At 41.0% G+C, this 12,210-nt stretch overlaps 2 long non-coding RNA genes across 5 annotated transcripts in view; one reads left to right on the forward strand and one right to left on the reverse strand.

Moving 5' to 3' along the window:
* Positions 1-191: 191 nt before the first annotated feature.
* LOC118355304 (uncharacterized) lies at positions 192-9,078 on the reverse strand. The gene is made up of 4 exons (XR_004817520.2): positions 8,384-9,078; positions 5,841-6,014; positions 2,142-2,513; positions 192-886 (listed from the first exon to the last, which is right to left on the reverse strand). It is a non-coding gene; the product is annotated as an uncharacterized LOC118355304 (long non-coding RNA).
* Positions 8,961-12,210, forward strand: part of LOC112647944 (uncharacterized) — an 86,777-nt gene continuing 83,527 nt past the window's right edge. The window contains exon 1 of one of the 4 annotated variants that reach the window (XR_007412103.1): positions 8,961-9,264. This is a non-coding gene — a long non-coding RNA (uncharacterized LOC112647944). The remainder of the gene's footprint in view (positions 9,265-12,210) is intronic. The other 3 variants (XR_007412102.1, XR_004817516.2, XR_007412101.1) reach the window with 3 other exon arrangements.

Below are 12,210 nucleotides of genomic sequence, written 5' to 3' on the forward strand. Positions count from 1 at the left end.
AGGCTCCCGCTGCTTCCAGCGCAGGCCTCAGAAGGCCCTGCAGCATTTTCCCGCCGCCGACACCCACAGGAAGGCGGGTCCTCCTGCTGGGCCCTGGCCCGGCTGCTTCCAGAGAGGCCGCCCGCACCTCATCCAGCCTCTGGGGCCTGCCGATCCTGAGCTCCCCAGGGTAGCCAGTAGCCCGGGTTGGGCACTGCGGGGCCCTGGCTTCATTAGCCTCGGGAGGGGCTGCAAGTCACACTTGCCCCGAGCCCCAAGATGCAATTACTGGGACCTGTTGGGGGGGGGCCGGGGCTGCAGCCGGGCAGCTGCCAATTTGCCAGCGCCTCACAAATTGATCTGACGCGCTCCGAAACCCTGTCTCCTCTCAGGGATCTTTTAATATCCGGCAGAGTTTACACCTGGTTTCTGAGATTCCTTGAATTAATTGAATTCTCATTAGAATACTTCCTGCCTTCCCCTTCCGCCCTTAACTGCGTGTGACCCGAAGTTCACAGTGGAGTGACTGGGCTAACCAAATCAGTGTCCCTGGCGTCTTCGATTTCATTTCCCACACCACTGTATGCGCTCCTTTTCCCCCCGGGGACCCGGCCCTGCCACGCTGAGAGGGCAGGCCAGAGGCCCTCGGCTGGCCTCCCTTCTGGAAGGGACATTTTTACAGGCATCTTATTATTTGTGCAGTCTGATGCATGGTGTCGAGTCCACTGCTCTTTACTTTTCTTTTGCCTGTTTTGTAACATGATTTGTTTTGGGGTTTCTTTTCCTTCTTTTCCAGTTGACCACATTTTCTTTTAGCATGTCACTGGTTTTAGATGCTCTGTTATCCTTAATATACTGGAAATTGTGGGTGTGTTCGTGTTGCCAATTATCACGAGCATTCATCGTCCTGGAGACCAGAAAAAGTTAGACTTTGAAAAGTTTCTTTCACACATATGCATCGGGCCCATACTGTACGTTTGTAACCATATCCGCCACCATACATCCATTTTAAGATGCAGTCCTGCCTTATGTTTACCATCTGGGACAGTTCAGTGATGTAAACCATTTTACATATCTCCCACTAAGTTGTAACTATTTTATTATGTTGAGGCTAATTCCTTCTTCTTAAAGAGATCTCATTTCATTTCTGATTTGCCTTGGGATTGTATCCCATTTACACCAGACATAGTCTCATGGTGACATCACCCTGGCTAAAACATGGAAGAATGTTTATGGCAGAAGAACACTACATCATATAATCATCAGATTTCTAAGGCAGAAAGGGTGGGGAAGGAAAACATCAAAGATGGACATGAGGATTTCTTTTCCACTTAGTAAAAACACATCCATTTTCCAACACGCAAGGGTTATTCCTTCTCTACTCTTGTAACATTCCTCTCTCCACCACCGTTACTTAAATCCTTACCAGTATCTTCCAGCAGAGCTCCTATATGGTTTCATGAACACACTTATTTATATCTCCGCATCCCCAGTTGATAATAAGCTGTCTGAGGATAGAGACCAAGTCTACCTTAGAATTATATTCCCTTCACCTAGGAGGTTGGCTATAAGTTGAATGAATGGATAAATGAATGAATGAATGAATGAATGAATGAATGAATGAATGAATAATTAAGCCCATTAATGCCTCCTCTATCCCAAAGAGATCTTGCATAGCATGAGCTGAGAAATCACCAAGAAGATTGTAATTGCATGAGTGATTCTTTCTCTCCCTCCACTCTTCATGAGCGTTCTCCAAGCTCAAGACTCTCGTCCCAACCACATAATCACCCACACCTCCCTCTTCACCTCCTCAGAATACTCCTCTGTTCATTTTCTGGTCTCAGCTTAGAAGTTACTTCCTCAAGAAAGTTCTCTCTGATTCCCTAGAATAAGTTTGGTCTCTGATTTTATATACATTCCCAGGGTGCCACCGTGTCCTAGCAACACAACATCACACTCAGAATGTGGGGTGAGGGGGATGAACTGACTTCTTCAAGGTAGAGGAGAGTGTGGGTGAGGCCAGTTAGTGACAAATTAGCATAAGGCTTCTTCTACCTACAACCGGAAGAAGCCTGCTGCCTGGGTAGTTAAAAATGGGGCTAGGTGCCTCAGAACTAGGCCTGCTTCAGATGAACATTTATGACATGTGACAGTCCTACCTTTCAAGGATTCCTCATGGGGGGGCTTGGCCTTTCTGTTGTCTACCGCCTTTCTTTACTTCTATCAAACTTTGCTTGTCATCTTTCTTATTCACTTTGCATCACATGCTATTTGTGGTAGATGCCAGTGACCTCTCAGCCAACAGACATCCTGTACGTTTCCTTGCTGCCAGACCTCTGTGTAATTCAGCTCCTTGGAGCTGGTCTGCCCTTCACCAGTGCAAGGCAGTGAGTGGAGAGTGATCTGAGTCCTTGTGGATTTATACCAAGTGATTGTGATGGAATCTCTCTGATTAGACATGAAGGAAGGTCGATTCTTGAGAAAGGATACAAGACAGAGTAGTTCCTATTTTTCCCTCCGAATGCTGCCACCTGCGTATAAAACCGGTGATAGTCATATTCGGCTACAAGGGGGAACAAGCCTACAAGGAAAATATATAAATGTAAGGAAGATGGCAAAGGAGAAAGAGAGGGGGCCTTCACCCTCAAAGTTACAGTTGAACCAACCAGCTCTGGAACCGTCTTGCCTCTGGACTTCTCATTCTTCACTGAAGTCACTTCTCCTTGATTCATTTGGCACTTGTACCATAGAGCATCCTAACTGATACATTATTAGAGGTCATCTAGCCCAAACATTCTATTTTAAATAAAAGGAAACTGAGATCCCAAGGGGGGAGAGACTTATTCTTAGCTCCATGATAGGGAGCCATGAACAAAATAATGTCCAGACTATTTCTCACCACATTTTGCCATGTCTTTTTCTGTGGTAGATGGCTGCTGGTTTCCTATGTCTCTAAGAAAAAATTTCACATGTACTGGTGGAGACCCACCTCACTTATGTCAGGAACACAAGATATGGTCATAAGAACATATTTTTACGTAACTAAGCCATTCAATATCTCTATAGTTGGGTCTATAGAAATGTTTATTTCCCTATTCCTTAGAGTGTGTCCTGCCTTCTGATTCCATTAATTCACTGAACATCATTTGCAAAACACTACAGATAATACAATGGATAAAACAGGCCCTCGAGTGCCTAAATTTAAAACATCACTATTCTCTTTCTGCTTCTGTAAAGTTGAGCCTTCCTGCTGAAGGGGGATAGTGATCTCAAGGTCAGCAAACAGAATAAGGAAGGAAAGGACCAACAGCTAAGGAGAGAGAGTAAAATCTATTTGGTCTGAGCCAGACATCAGGGTGGGGAGAGAAGAAGGCTAAAGAACTGGTCCTCTCTGATGTGGCTTTTTCCCTGAGGGACCATGGGGAGAAGAGAACTGAAAGTTGCCTTTCCCTGCCAGGGTTTTGTTTGTTCCTCGGGGACAAGGTTAATTTGGCTCAGTTTTGAAGCATTTGGGAAATAATGCAGGCTTAAGCAAAGCTGGGAAGAGACATGCCCCAATCCCTAAAAGATGAGGCTAGATTGAATGCCAGTGGCATAATCCCAAGGGCACGATTGTAATAGGCTCCCAATTTAAGGTAAACAAGTTAAAACTTATATTTGGGAACTGGTTCCCTTGGGACTTCAGATTGCCCTGCGATTCCATTCATGGGTGGAATGTATCCTAAAGAATCTGGGAAACTCACATTCCCCTCTCTACTGCCACAGCATTGTTTGACACCACTTCAGTCCCAGGATTGGTCTAAAGAAAAAGACCCTCTTTGAAAATTGACAGTTTCTCTTTTGGCTGCATCTGGTCTCTTGATGACTCAGAAACTTATTACTGCCTTTTTGGGCCTCTCTACTGAGAAATCAGAAAAGACATCTACTTGGCCCACAACCTTAACAAAGGTAACATGTTTTTTCCAGCTCCAGTTTCCAGCAAAATAGTATATAGCACCCTCTGGTCTCAAGTTAATATTTTAATGGGGATTAAATTAGATGAAAACAAGCATGAAGAGCACCCTTAAAAAAGAAAGAGAAGTCTGACTGTGGAGGTAGGGAAGATACACTTGCCTTGCTTTGTACATTCAGATGGAAGTGGGTAGGGGTGCATGATGGCATGATTGCATGTTATAGGGGTTAAGAGAGAAGACTCTGAAACTAGACTACTAGGCCGCTAATTAGCTTCGTGATCTAGACAACGTCCCTAGCACCCTTATCTTTCAGTTTCATCCTCTCTAAAGTAGAGTGATGATTATCTCCGTCTCTAAGAGCTGTTATGAGGATTAAATGAGTGAGTACTCGGAAAGCACTTAAAACAATGCCAGACACAGAATAAACACACTTTAGGGAAAAGATCTTTTTTTCCAAACCACTGGTGATCTTCTGCTCCCAGCACCATCTCTGTAGGTCACCATCCCTCTGTAGCACTGGGCAGGCCTCCCTTTAGAAGCATGCAGCCAAGGATCACCTCACTGAATTTCTCCCTGTAACAGCTCTGGTCTTGGTGTCTGGAGAAGATGAAGGCATTGGTCATGCTGGAAGCGGGCCTACTTCCTGACCCTCAGGAGGCACTCAGGAAATCTTTATTGGATAGACCAGGGTACTCCCCTGGTGGAACATGAGCAAGGATTGCTGAGATCATAACCAGGAAAGAGGAGTGGCTAGATGCTCAAACCTTGAAAGGCAAGAGGGTCAGGGAGGCTCCTCCTTAAAACTCTTATAATTATGGTTGTTATTGATTCACTTGTGGAAGATTAAGAAGAGGGTTGATAGGAAAACTGGGGAGCAAGGCTCTGAACATCTAGGAATGGTAAAGGAAATGGGAGCTGATATATCCTGAGTACCTGTTATATGCCAGGCAAGGTGCTAGATGCTTACATAGTTTACTTTAATTCTGACACCAATCCTACCAGGTAGATATATTGTCCACACTCGATGGAAGTGATGTATTTTGTTCAAGGTCACTCTGTGGTGAGCCGCACAGCCAAGACTTATTTCCATATATATTTGACTTCAAAGCCCTCAAACTTCCTGCTGCACCTTACTAACAGAGTTTTCTCTCAATTCTTTAGCATAAACTAAAATCTTGAGTTTGGGATCACCATCACCCTACTCTCTAGCCTGAATGGGTCCACAGCTTCCAATTCAACTGTTTGTGCCAGTAATTACACTTTTTCAACTACAATTTTTCATAGCTGTGAGAAAAACAAATGCAGACTGCATTTTTAACCAGCAGCATTTCCTCAGGTTCCAAGACATGCTCAGGGTTTACTCCGGATTGTGTTAACTCTGTTTCATAGTCATTAATAAATACCAGAAACCCCATCTCGTGTCTAGTCTCTACATTCTTTAGTGCATTGATTGGAGATCTGGGGGCAACTCCAAGGTCTAGGTCAGCTTCTTGTTTTCCAAGAAGTGCCACATGCAATTAGGGTGGGCAAAACTTCCTCAACACATAGCAATTGGGCTGAGGCCTTCCCCTAGAACCTTTCAGCCATCCTATTACATGGTGGCACTACCGGCCTTGTCTCCTTGCCTAGAACTGGGAGCCTAGTTTACACCTGGTTCTCTTATCATCCTCCTGCTCCATCCTTTAAACTGATTGGTCCTTTAGGATTATGCCCTTTAGAGCTCCCTAAATGCTGTGAAGACACAGAACTACTCAACCCAAGATGAGCAACAGCTGTCCTTGAGCATGCAGCTCCCTTACGTGGCAGGGACTACTACCACAAGCTGCTAGAGGCTGTGAGGAGAGTATCACCCCCACTTTGAGCCAGCAGTATGACCTTGGAAAGACCCCAGAACCACACACTTACTATTGGCTGTTTAGTAGCATTCCTTCTTCGGCCTTGCAATTGTAATCCATTTATGTGACATAGAGGATTAAGGTCATTATCCATTAAAACGCAATACGTAACATCAAATGTTGGGTAGGGGATAATTGGGTAAATCCATCTTTTTTGTCTTTAGTCGCTCTTCCTGTATGGTTTCTATAGGAAAAGGGAATCACAAATCGTCACCTCTTGCCTTTATGCTCATAACGCAACACTTCTTATCTCATAACACAACACTGCACAAGGTGCCCTGTCTCCTATGGAGGGTCACGGGAAACACCCAGCACTTGGGCTTGTTCGTCATTATCAGAGCTCTGGCTGCCAGATTCCATATGTTGCTTACAACTAAGTTTTCACATTCAGTTTCCTCACCTCTTCAAGTTGCACCAAGCATATGCTTGCCCTGCCTTTGGGAGAATATTTAAGTGTAATATATAGAAAGCTACAACATCAAGAACTGTGTTGGCAACTCTACATCGTGTTGAGAAAATTCACCCTATTACGTTAAAATCGTGGTATTTTTATACACTGTCAACACCAATGCTTGGTTTCTAATGGATGTTTTTCTTCCTTCAAGCTGGGAGAAACTCTCCCAAGCTCTCACTGGGGTACCATTTCTTACTTTTCTTCTTTTTTGCTGCTCTCCTGCTGTCATTATTGGGTTTATACCAGATACACAGACTTGTCTGCTCATTTTAGGTCACTTCTTAATTCCCTTCTCACTGTTTTTTGTTTTTGTTTTTGTTTTTGTTTTAACACAATCTCCACCTATTATTTCCGAAGGGAATCACCTCTCACTGAAGCCATGACAGGCTTCTTATCCATTGCATCCCAAGGTAAGACAATCAAACTTGGCCTTACTTGCTATCTCTTAACTTTTGCCCTTGGCATCCAGACAACTCCTTGATTCTCAGGATGCTTGCTGCTGAACTTCCTGTCTATATAAATGCGCTTGGGGAGTCTCTTGCTCCTCTAGCCTGCTTCTTCCTCCTCCCAGAGCTTCCCTTTCCCTTTCCATGCCAAGCAATTATTCTTATTAATTATTCCAGCTAGCAGTAATTATCAGCAGTACATGCCCCAAGCCACATTAATAACAGAAATCTCTAGGACACTGAGGAATCAGCTGGGAGGCCCCCTCCGCCTTTTGATTTGCCTGGCACTGCAAGTTATGCTCTCTGCTACTACCCAGGCCCCTCCCATCATGCCTCTGCTTGTTCTTAGGGGTCCCCAGTTGCTACATTCTCTAGCCCTGTTTGATGGTGTGATAAAACAAGGACAGCATAATCTAGACCTGTGTGGTTATAATCTCCACGTAACTATGGCGGCACGTGAGGCATCTGAACCCCTGCACAATTGAAAGCTGTCCTTAAGGGCCCTCCAAATCGGGTCCTGAACATTCTATTAATCCTTTGACCCTTATTTGCAACAGTTTTTCATTTGTATGTGTTCGTACCCATCACTCATTTGTCTTGGCTGTCGTTTATAAGCAATTTAAAACCTCAGTAGGAGGTCATTGGTGTATTTAAAGGAATGCTCTTGTTTTATTGGGAAATTATAAAAAATCAATTCGGTTTACATAAAAATTCTAGAAAATTAAATGGTTAAGGGCGTTCTTTTATTCTTACATGGAAAACTGTGTTAATGATGGCCTTCTGAAAACTGGTAACTGGCCCCATTCACCAAAATATTTTGGACAAAAAAAGCAAATGACTAGGGACAGAGAATAATGATGGAATCCCTTTAGAAAAGTGCATATTTCTTCCCAAAGTAATTTTGTGTACTAAAATGAATGTGTGTGCTTGAGAAATGAGATGCTATGTTTTGCTAATGTAGCTCCTAACAGTGATGTGGAAACCACCTGCCCATTGGAATCTTCTTTTTTTAGTCCAAAGCAACAAAGTTTGAAACACTTGGATATGGTGTCAACTCTGACTTAGTACAATTGCAAACCATCAGCAAGTTTCCAGAGATGTTGCAATGCAAGGTGCTAATTTGCAGATGTTATAGCAAAGATCTTATTACTAAACCACTACAGACCACATGTGGCAATGGTAAGAATCAGGTGGAAAAGAAGAAAAAAACTTTCAGCATTGTCAAAACCGTGCTTCTATCAGTGGTTGCCAAGTGAACAACAAGAGAGATAAGCTAGTTTTTCTTTAAGAGAAAAAAAAAAGATAGGGTGGAACAAGGAAGGGTAGTGAAGCAATGTGAAAAAGATAAAATTTTAAGTGACACTATTTCATTTAAGGACAGTAGGAAGAACAAAAGTAAAGGGAAGTGCCTCATTCAGACATTGAGTATACCAGCTTCCAGCATGAAACACCGCTGCATAATTGTTGAGGCCACTGGTAAAAATTCAGTCCTTTGCAAATTTATTTAATTTAAATAAGCTTTCCCAACATTGGGGGAATGTGTTCTCTCAGTGTGCTTCATTAGTGTAGCTTACACCACAAAACTGGCTGTATTGAGAAAGATTGCACCATTATCAAATAATTAGGAATGCCTTAGCAGGTGCATACACTTACCTTAGTAATTAAACCCTTGTTAAAACACCAAAATCCAGAGACTTTAAATGGTTACAGCATCCCAAAGGAGGTAGCCCAGAAAGTGATTCTATAAGGTAGTGTCATTTGGGAACAGGGATATTGAGCAGAATCTCTTTCCCTCTTGGGATGCTTACCAAGCACATCTGTGCACATCATGAGATGCAATAAAAATTGCAATGACAATGCTAGACAAACACCCACACACCCACTGCACAAGACGCTGGGCAGATCCAGTGCCATCCTGCTTGGAAGCAGATACTACGTAACTGGGCTCTGTGCTGCCATTGTTTTCAGATTATGAGACAAAGAGGAAATAAAAATGAGAATCTCTGAAATACTCAGGCTACTCTCTTCACTTTAGGGAGGAGAGGGTAGCCAATACAAATTTCTCATCAACACCTTCATAAAACTTAACCCCGAAGTTTTTCTTTGACAAAACGCACAGGTTGGATAGCTATTCTCTCCCCATTGGTTTTTGAGGTATGGGCCCATGTAAACATGACAAGTAGCCCCCAATAAGCCCACATTCAACAGCAGTTCCTCAAATCTTGCTGCCAGCAGCATTAGAGTGATCCATATAATTACAAATTAGATCCATTTACTGGGGTCTGGTTGCCTATGCAAGAGCTTGCCTTCCATATATAAACATAATTGTGATAAATCTGGACTCAACAGCCATGGGGCATTCTGAAGATGATATCTAGAGGTTGCCATGACAACTCCCTAGAATTCCTGCTGTCTTTTCATGGTAGAGTTCCTAGCTAAAGCCTGGAAGGTATCTGAAATAAATCATCAAAAGGTGGGACAGCTGGAATTGGTCCATGGAAGAAATCCAAGTATGCGGGTTCATAAGTCCTGTGGTAAGGAGGTTGTCACTTGAGGACAAATTTCCATCACTTTGTGGAATTTAGGCTGAGTATCTGAAGCAATAGGATTTTTATGGAGCTTGGTGTTCCTAAGGCTGAGATAGTATGATACTGATACTAATGTCCTCAGGCAACCACTGATGTAATCACTTCCTAGGAGAAAAATCTTGTACATTCCTCAGACAAACACGTATTTCAGGAGCTCTGTGGACCCAATCATACAGCAGAAGATATTGTCAACTCTATAAGTGGCACCTAAACTTCATGTGAAACTGTCTTCATAGCAGAGACCACTTTTGGGCCGGGAAGCACCCCTGTTACCAGTGGTGAGGGTAGATGGATGACTGTCTTGCTAATTCTGGTTCTGAGACTCTCAAGTTGAGTGCTAGTTATACATTCATTTTCAATTGGAAAAGTCTATAGTCATTTCCCACATTTATAAAAAGAGGATACACACCCTGAGCTAAATTGGTAATTGTGATAATTGAATAAATTAACAAATATAAGACACCAAACCAGTGCCTGACATTTACTAAACGCTCAATAAATCTCTTTTCTTCATTCTACCCCAAAAACAAAACATGACATAAATGCAAGACATATTGTATTATTATTCAACTTTAGAATCTGCAGATTGCCAGGCATTTCATTGAGATTCAATTACTTGGCCAGATCAGTACTCTCAGTTCAATTTACCCACAATAATAATGTAACTTTTCAAAGGGTGAGGGGAAGTGGTAGTTAGGTCTATCAGCAGTATCAGCAGACACATAGATGTCATGTGATAGTTTGAGTAATAAACAGCTGAGAAGACCAGAGTATTCAATTGTCTATTCCTTCATGCCATAAATTTAGTTAGGTGGTAGTTTTGTCCCTTTACTCTGTCCTGAAGTGAAGGAGATCTTGAATTAACAAAAAGAGGATTACAGTTGTTTGAAATCATGTCAAAAGTCTGGACCTGCAGAGGCTATTTCTAACACATTACTCAATCAACCAAAACATTATTTTCACCTGTAAAATACCACATCTGCTAGAGCAAACTGTACGTTTTACAAAAAAAAAAAAAAAAAAAAATTCAGACTATATATTTTATATTTTTAAACTTTTCATTGAAGTATAACTCCTAATCAGAAAAGTACACAAATCAAAGTGTATAGCTTGATGAATTTTCAAAGATGGTGATGTTATATTTTAATGTTACTTAAATATAGTTGTATTAGGTTAACTTTTTTGTCTTTGAATTTTATACCAAATTTTAGAATTCAAGTGTTTACAAAATTGTTATTCCTTTTTTAAGTTAATATATAGTAAATTTGATCTTTTTTAGGATATAGTTCTAAGAATTTTAACACATGAGAGAGTTATACAACCACTACCACAATCAGGATACAGAATGGTTCCATCACCCCAAAAATCTCCCTTATACCATCTCTTTGTAGTTGACTGCTGGTAACCATTAATCTGTTCTCTGTCTTATAGTTTTGTCTTTTGAAGAATATTATACTATGGAATCATACAGCATGTAACCTTTTGAGTCTGACTTATTTTACTTTGTATAATGATTTTTCAATTTACCCATCTTGTTACATATATAAAAGTTCATCATTTGTATTGACGAGTAGTATTACATTGTAAGAATGTTACTCAGAGAGTTTATCCATTCATCTGTTGGAAGACTTTTGGAATGTAGTTGGATTGGATGATTATAAATCAAGCTATAAACATTTGCATGCATATTTTTGTGTGAATAGAATGTCCATTTCATTGGGGGTAAAAATGTAGGAATGGAATCCTGGGTCTAAACTATTTCTACTAAATTCACCTAACATTACAGTCTACACTATCTTGATCAATAAACTATTTCCCTCTTAGGATAGGCAGAGCTTCAGATTTTGGAGAGATGGAAATGCTCTTTATGATCCCTAGATCAGAGAATGCCATTCTTATAATTTAATTTCTCCTTTGTTCTTATTATATTGGTAATTTTCTATTATAATTATTATTAACATAATAGTCATAGTTTTCAAATTTACTATTTGAAAATATCCCTATATATATTTAAAAGGAAAGCTGCAGACATCATTATGTTGCATCCCTAACTAGTTCAGCATCTGTCTCCTAAGAATTGGGTGTTCCTCTATTTAATTATAATACCATTATCACATCCAAGAAACATAGATTGGTTTTAGGTTAGTGGAGTCTTTTTTTTTTTTCAACACTTTAAATATGTTATTCCATTCTCTTTTTGTTTGCCTCATTTCTGAGAAGTTGGATGTGATTCTTGTCTTTGCTCCTTATGGATAAAGTATTTCTTCTGCCTTCTTCCAGGTTTTTTTTCTTTATCAATGATTTTCTGTAGTTTGAAAATTATATGCATAGGTGTAATTTTTTGGTATTTATCCTGCCTGGTGTTTTCTAAGCTTCCTGGATCTGTGGTCTGGTGTCTGACTTGAAATTGGGGGAATTCTCAGCCATCTTGCATCAGATATGTCTTCTATTTCTTCCTCTCTTTCTTCTCCTTCTGATATTCCCATTGTGCATATGTTATACTTCTTGCTGCCTTCCCCCAGTTTCCGGATAGTCTGTCCTGGCTTTTCTGTCTTTGTTCTCTTTGCTTTTCAGTTTTTGAGAATTTTATTGAGATATCCTCTACCTCCGAGATTCTTTTCTCAACTGTGCCCAGTCTACTAATGAGCCCATCAAATGTATTCTTCATTTCTGTTACAGTGGTTTTGATCTCTAGCGTTTCTTTTTGATTCATAGAATTCTTATCTCTCTGATTACATTTCTCATCTGTTCTTGTAGGCTGTCTACTTTATCCACTAGAGGCCTTAGCATATCAATCAGAGTTGTTTTAAATCTCCAGTCTGATATCAACATCCCTGCACTATTTACTTGTTTCTGATTCTTGCTCTGTCTCTTCCACCTGCAATTTTTGCC

The sequence above is a fragment of the Canis lupus genome, chromosome 7 (genome assembly GCF_003254725.2).
Source record: "Canis lupus dingo isolate Sandy chromosome 7, ASM325472v2, whole genome shotgun sequence".
In the NCBI taxonomy this organism is placed as follows: domain Eukaryota; kingdom Metazoa; phylum Chordata; class Mammalia; order Carnivora; family Canidae; genus Canis; species Canis lupus.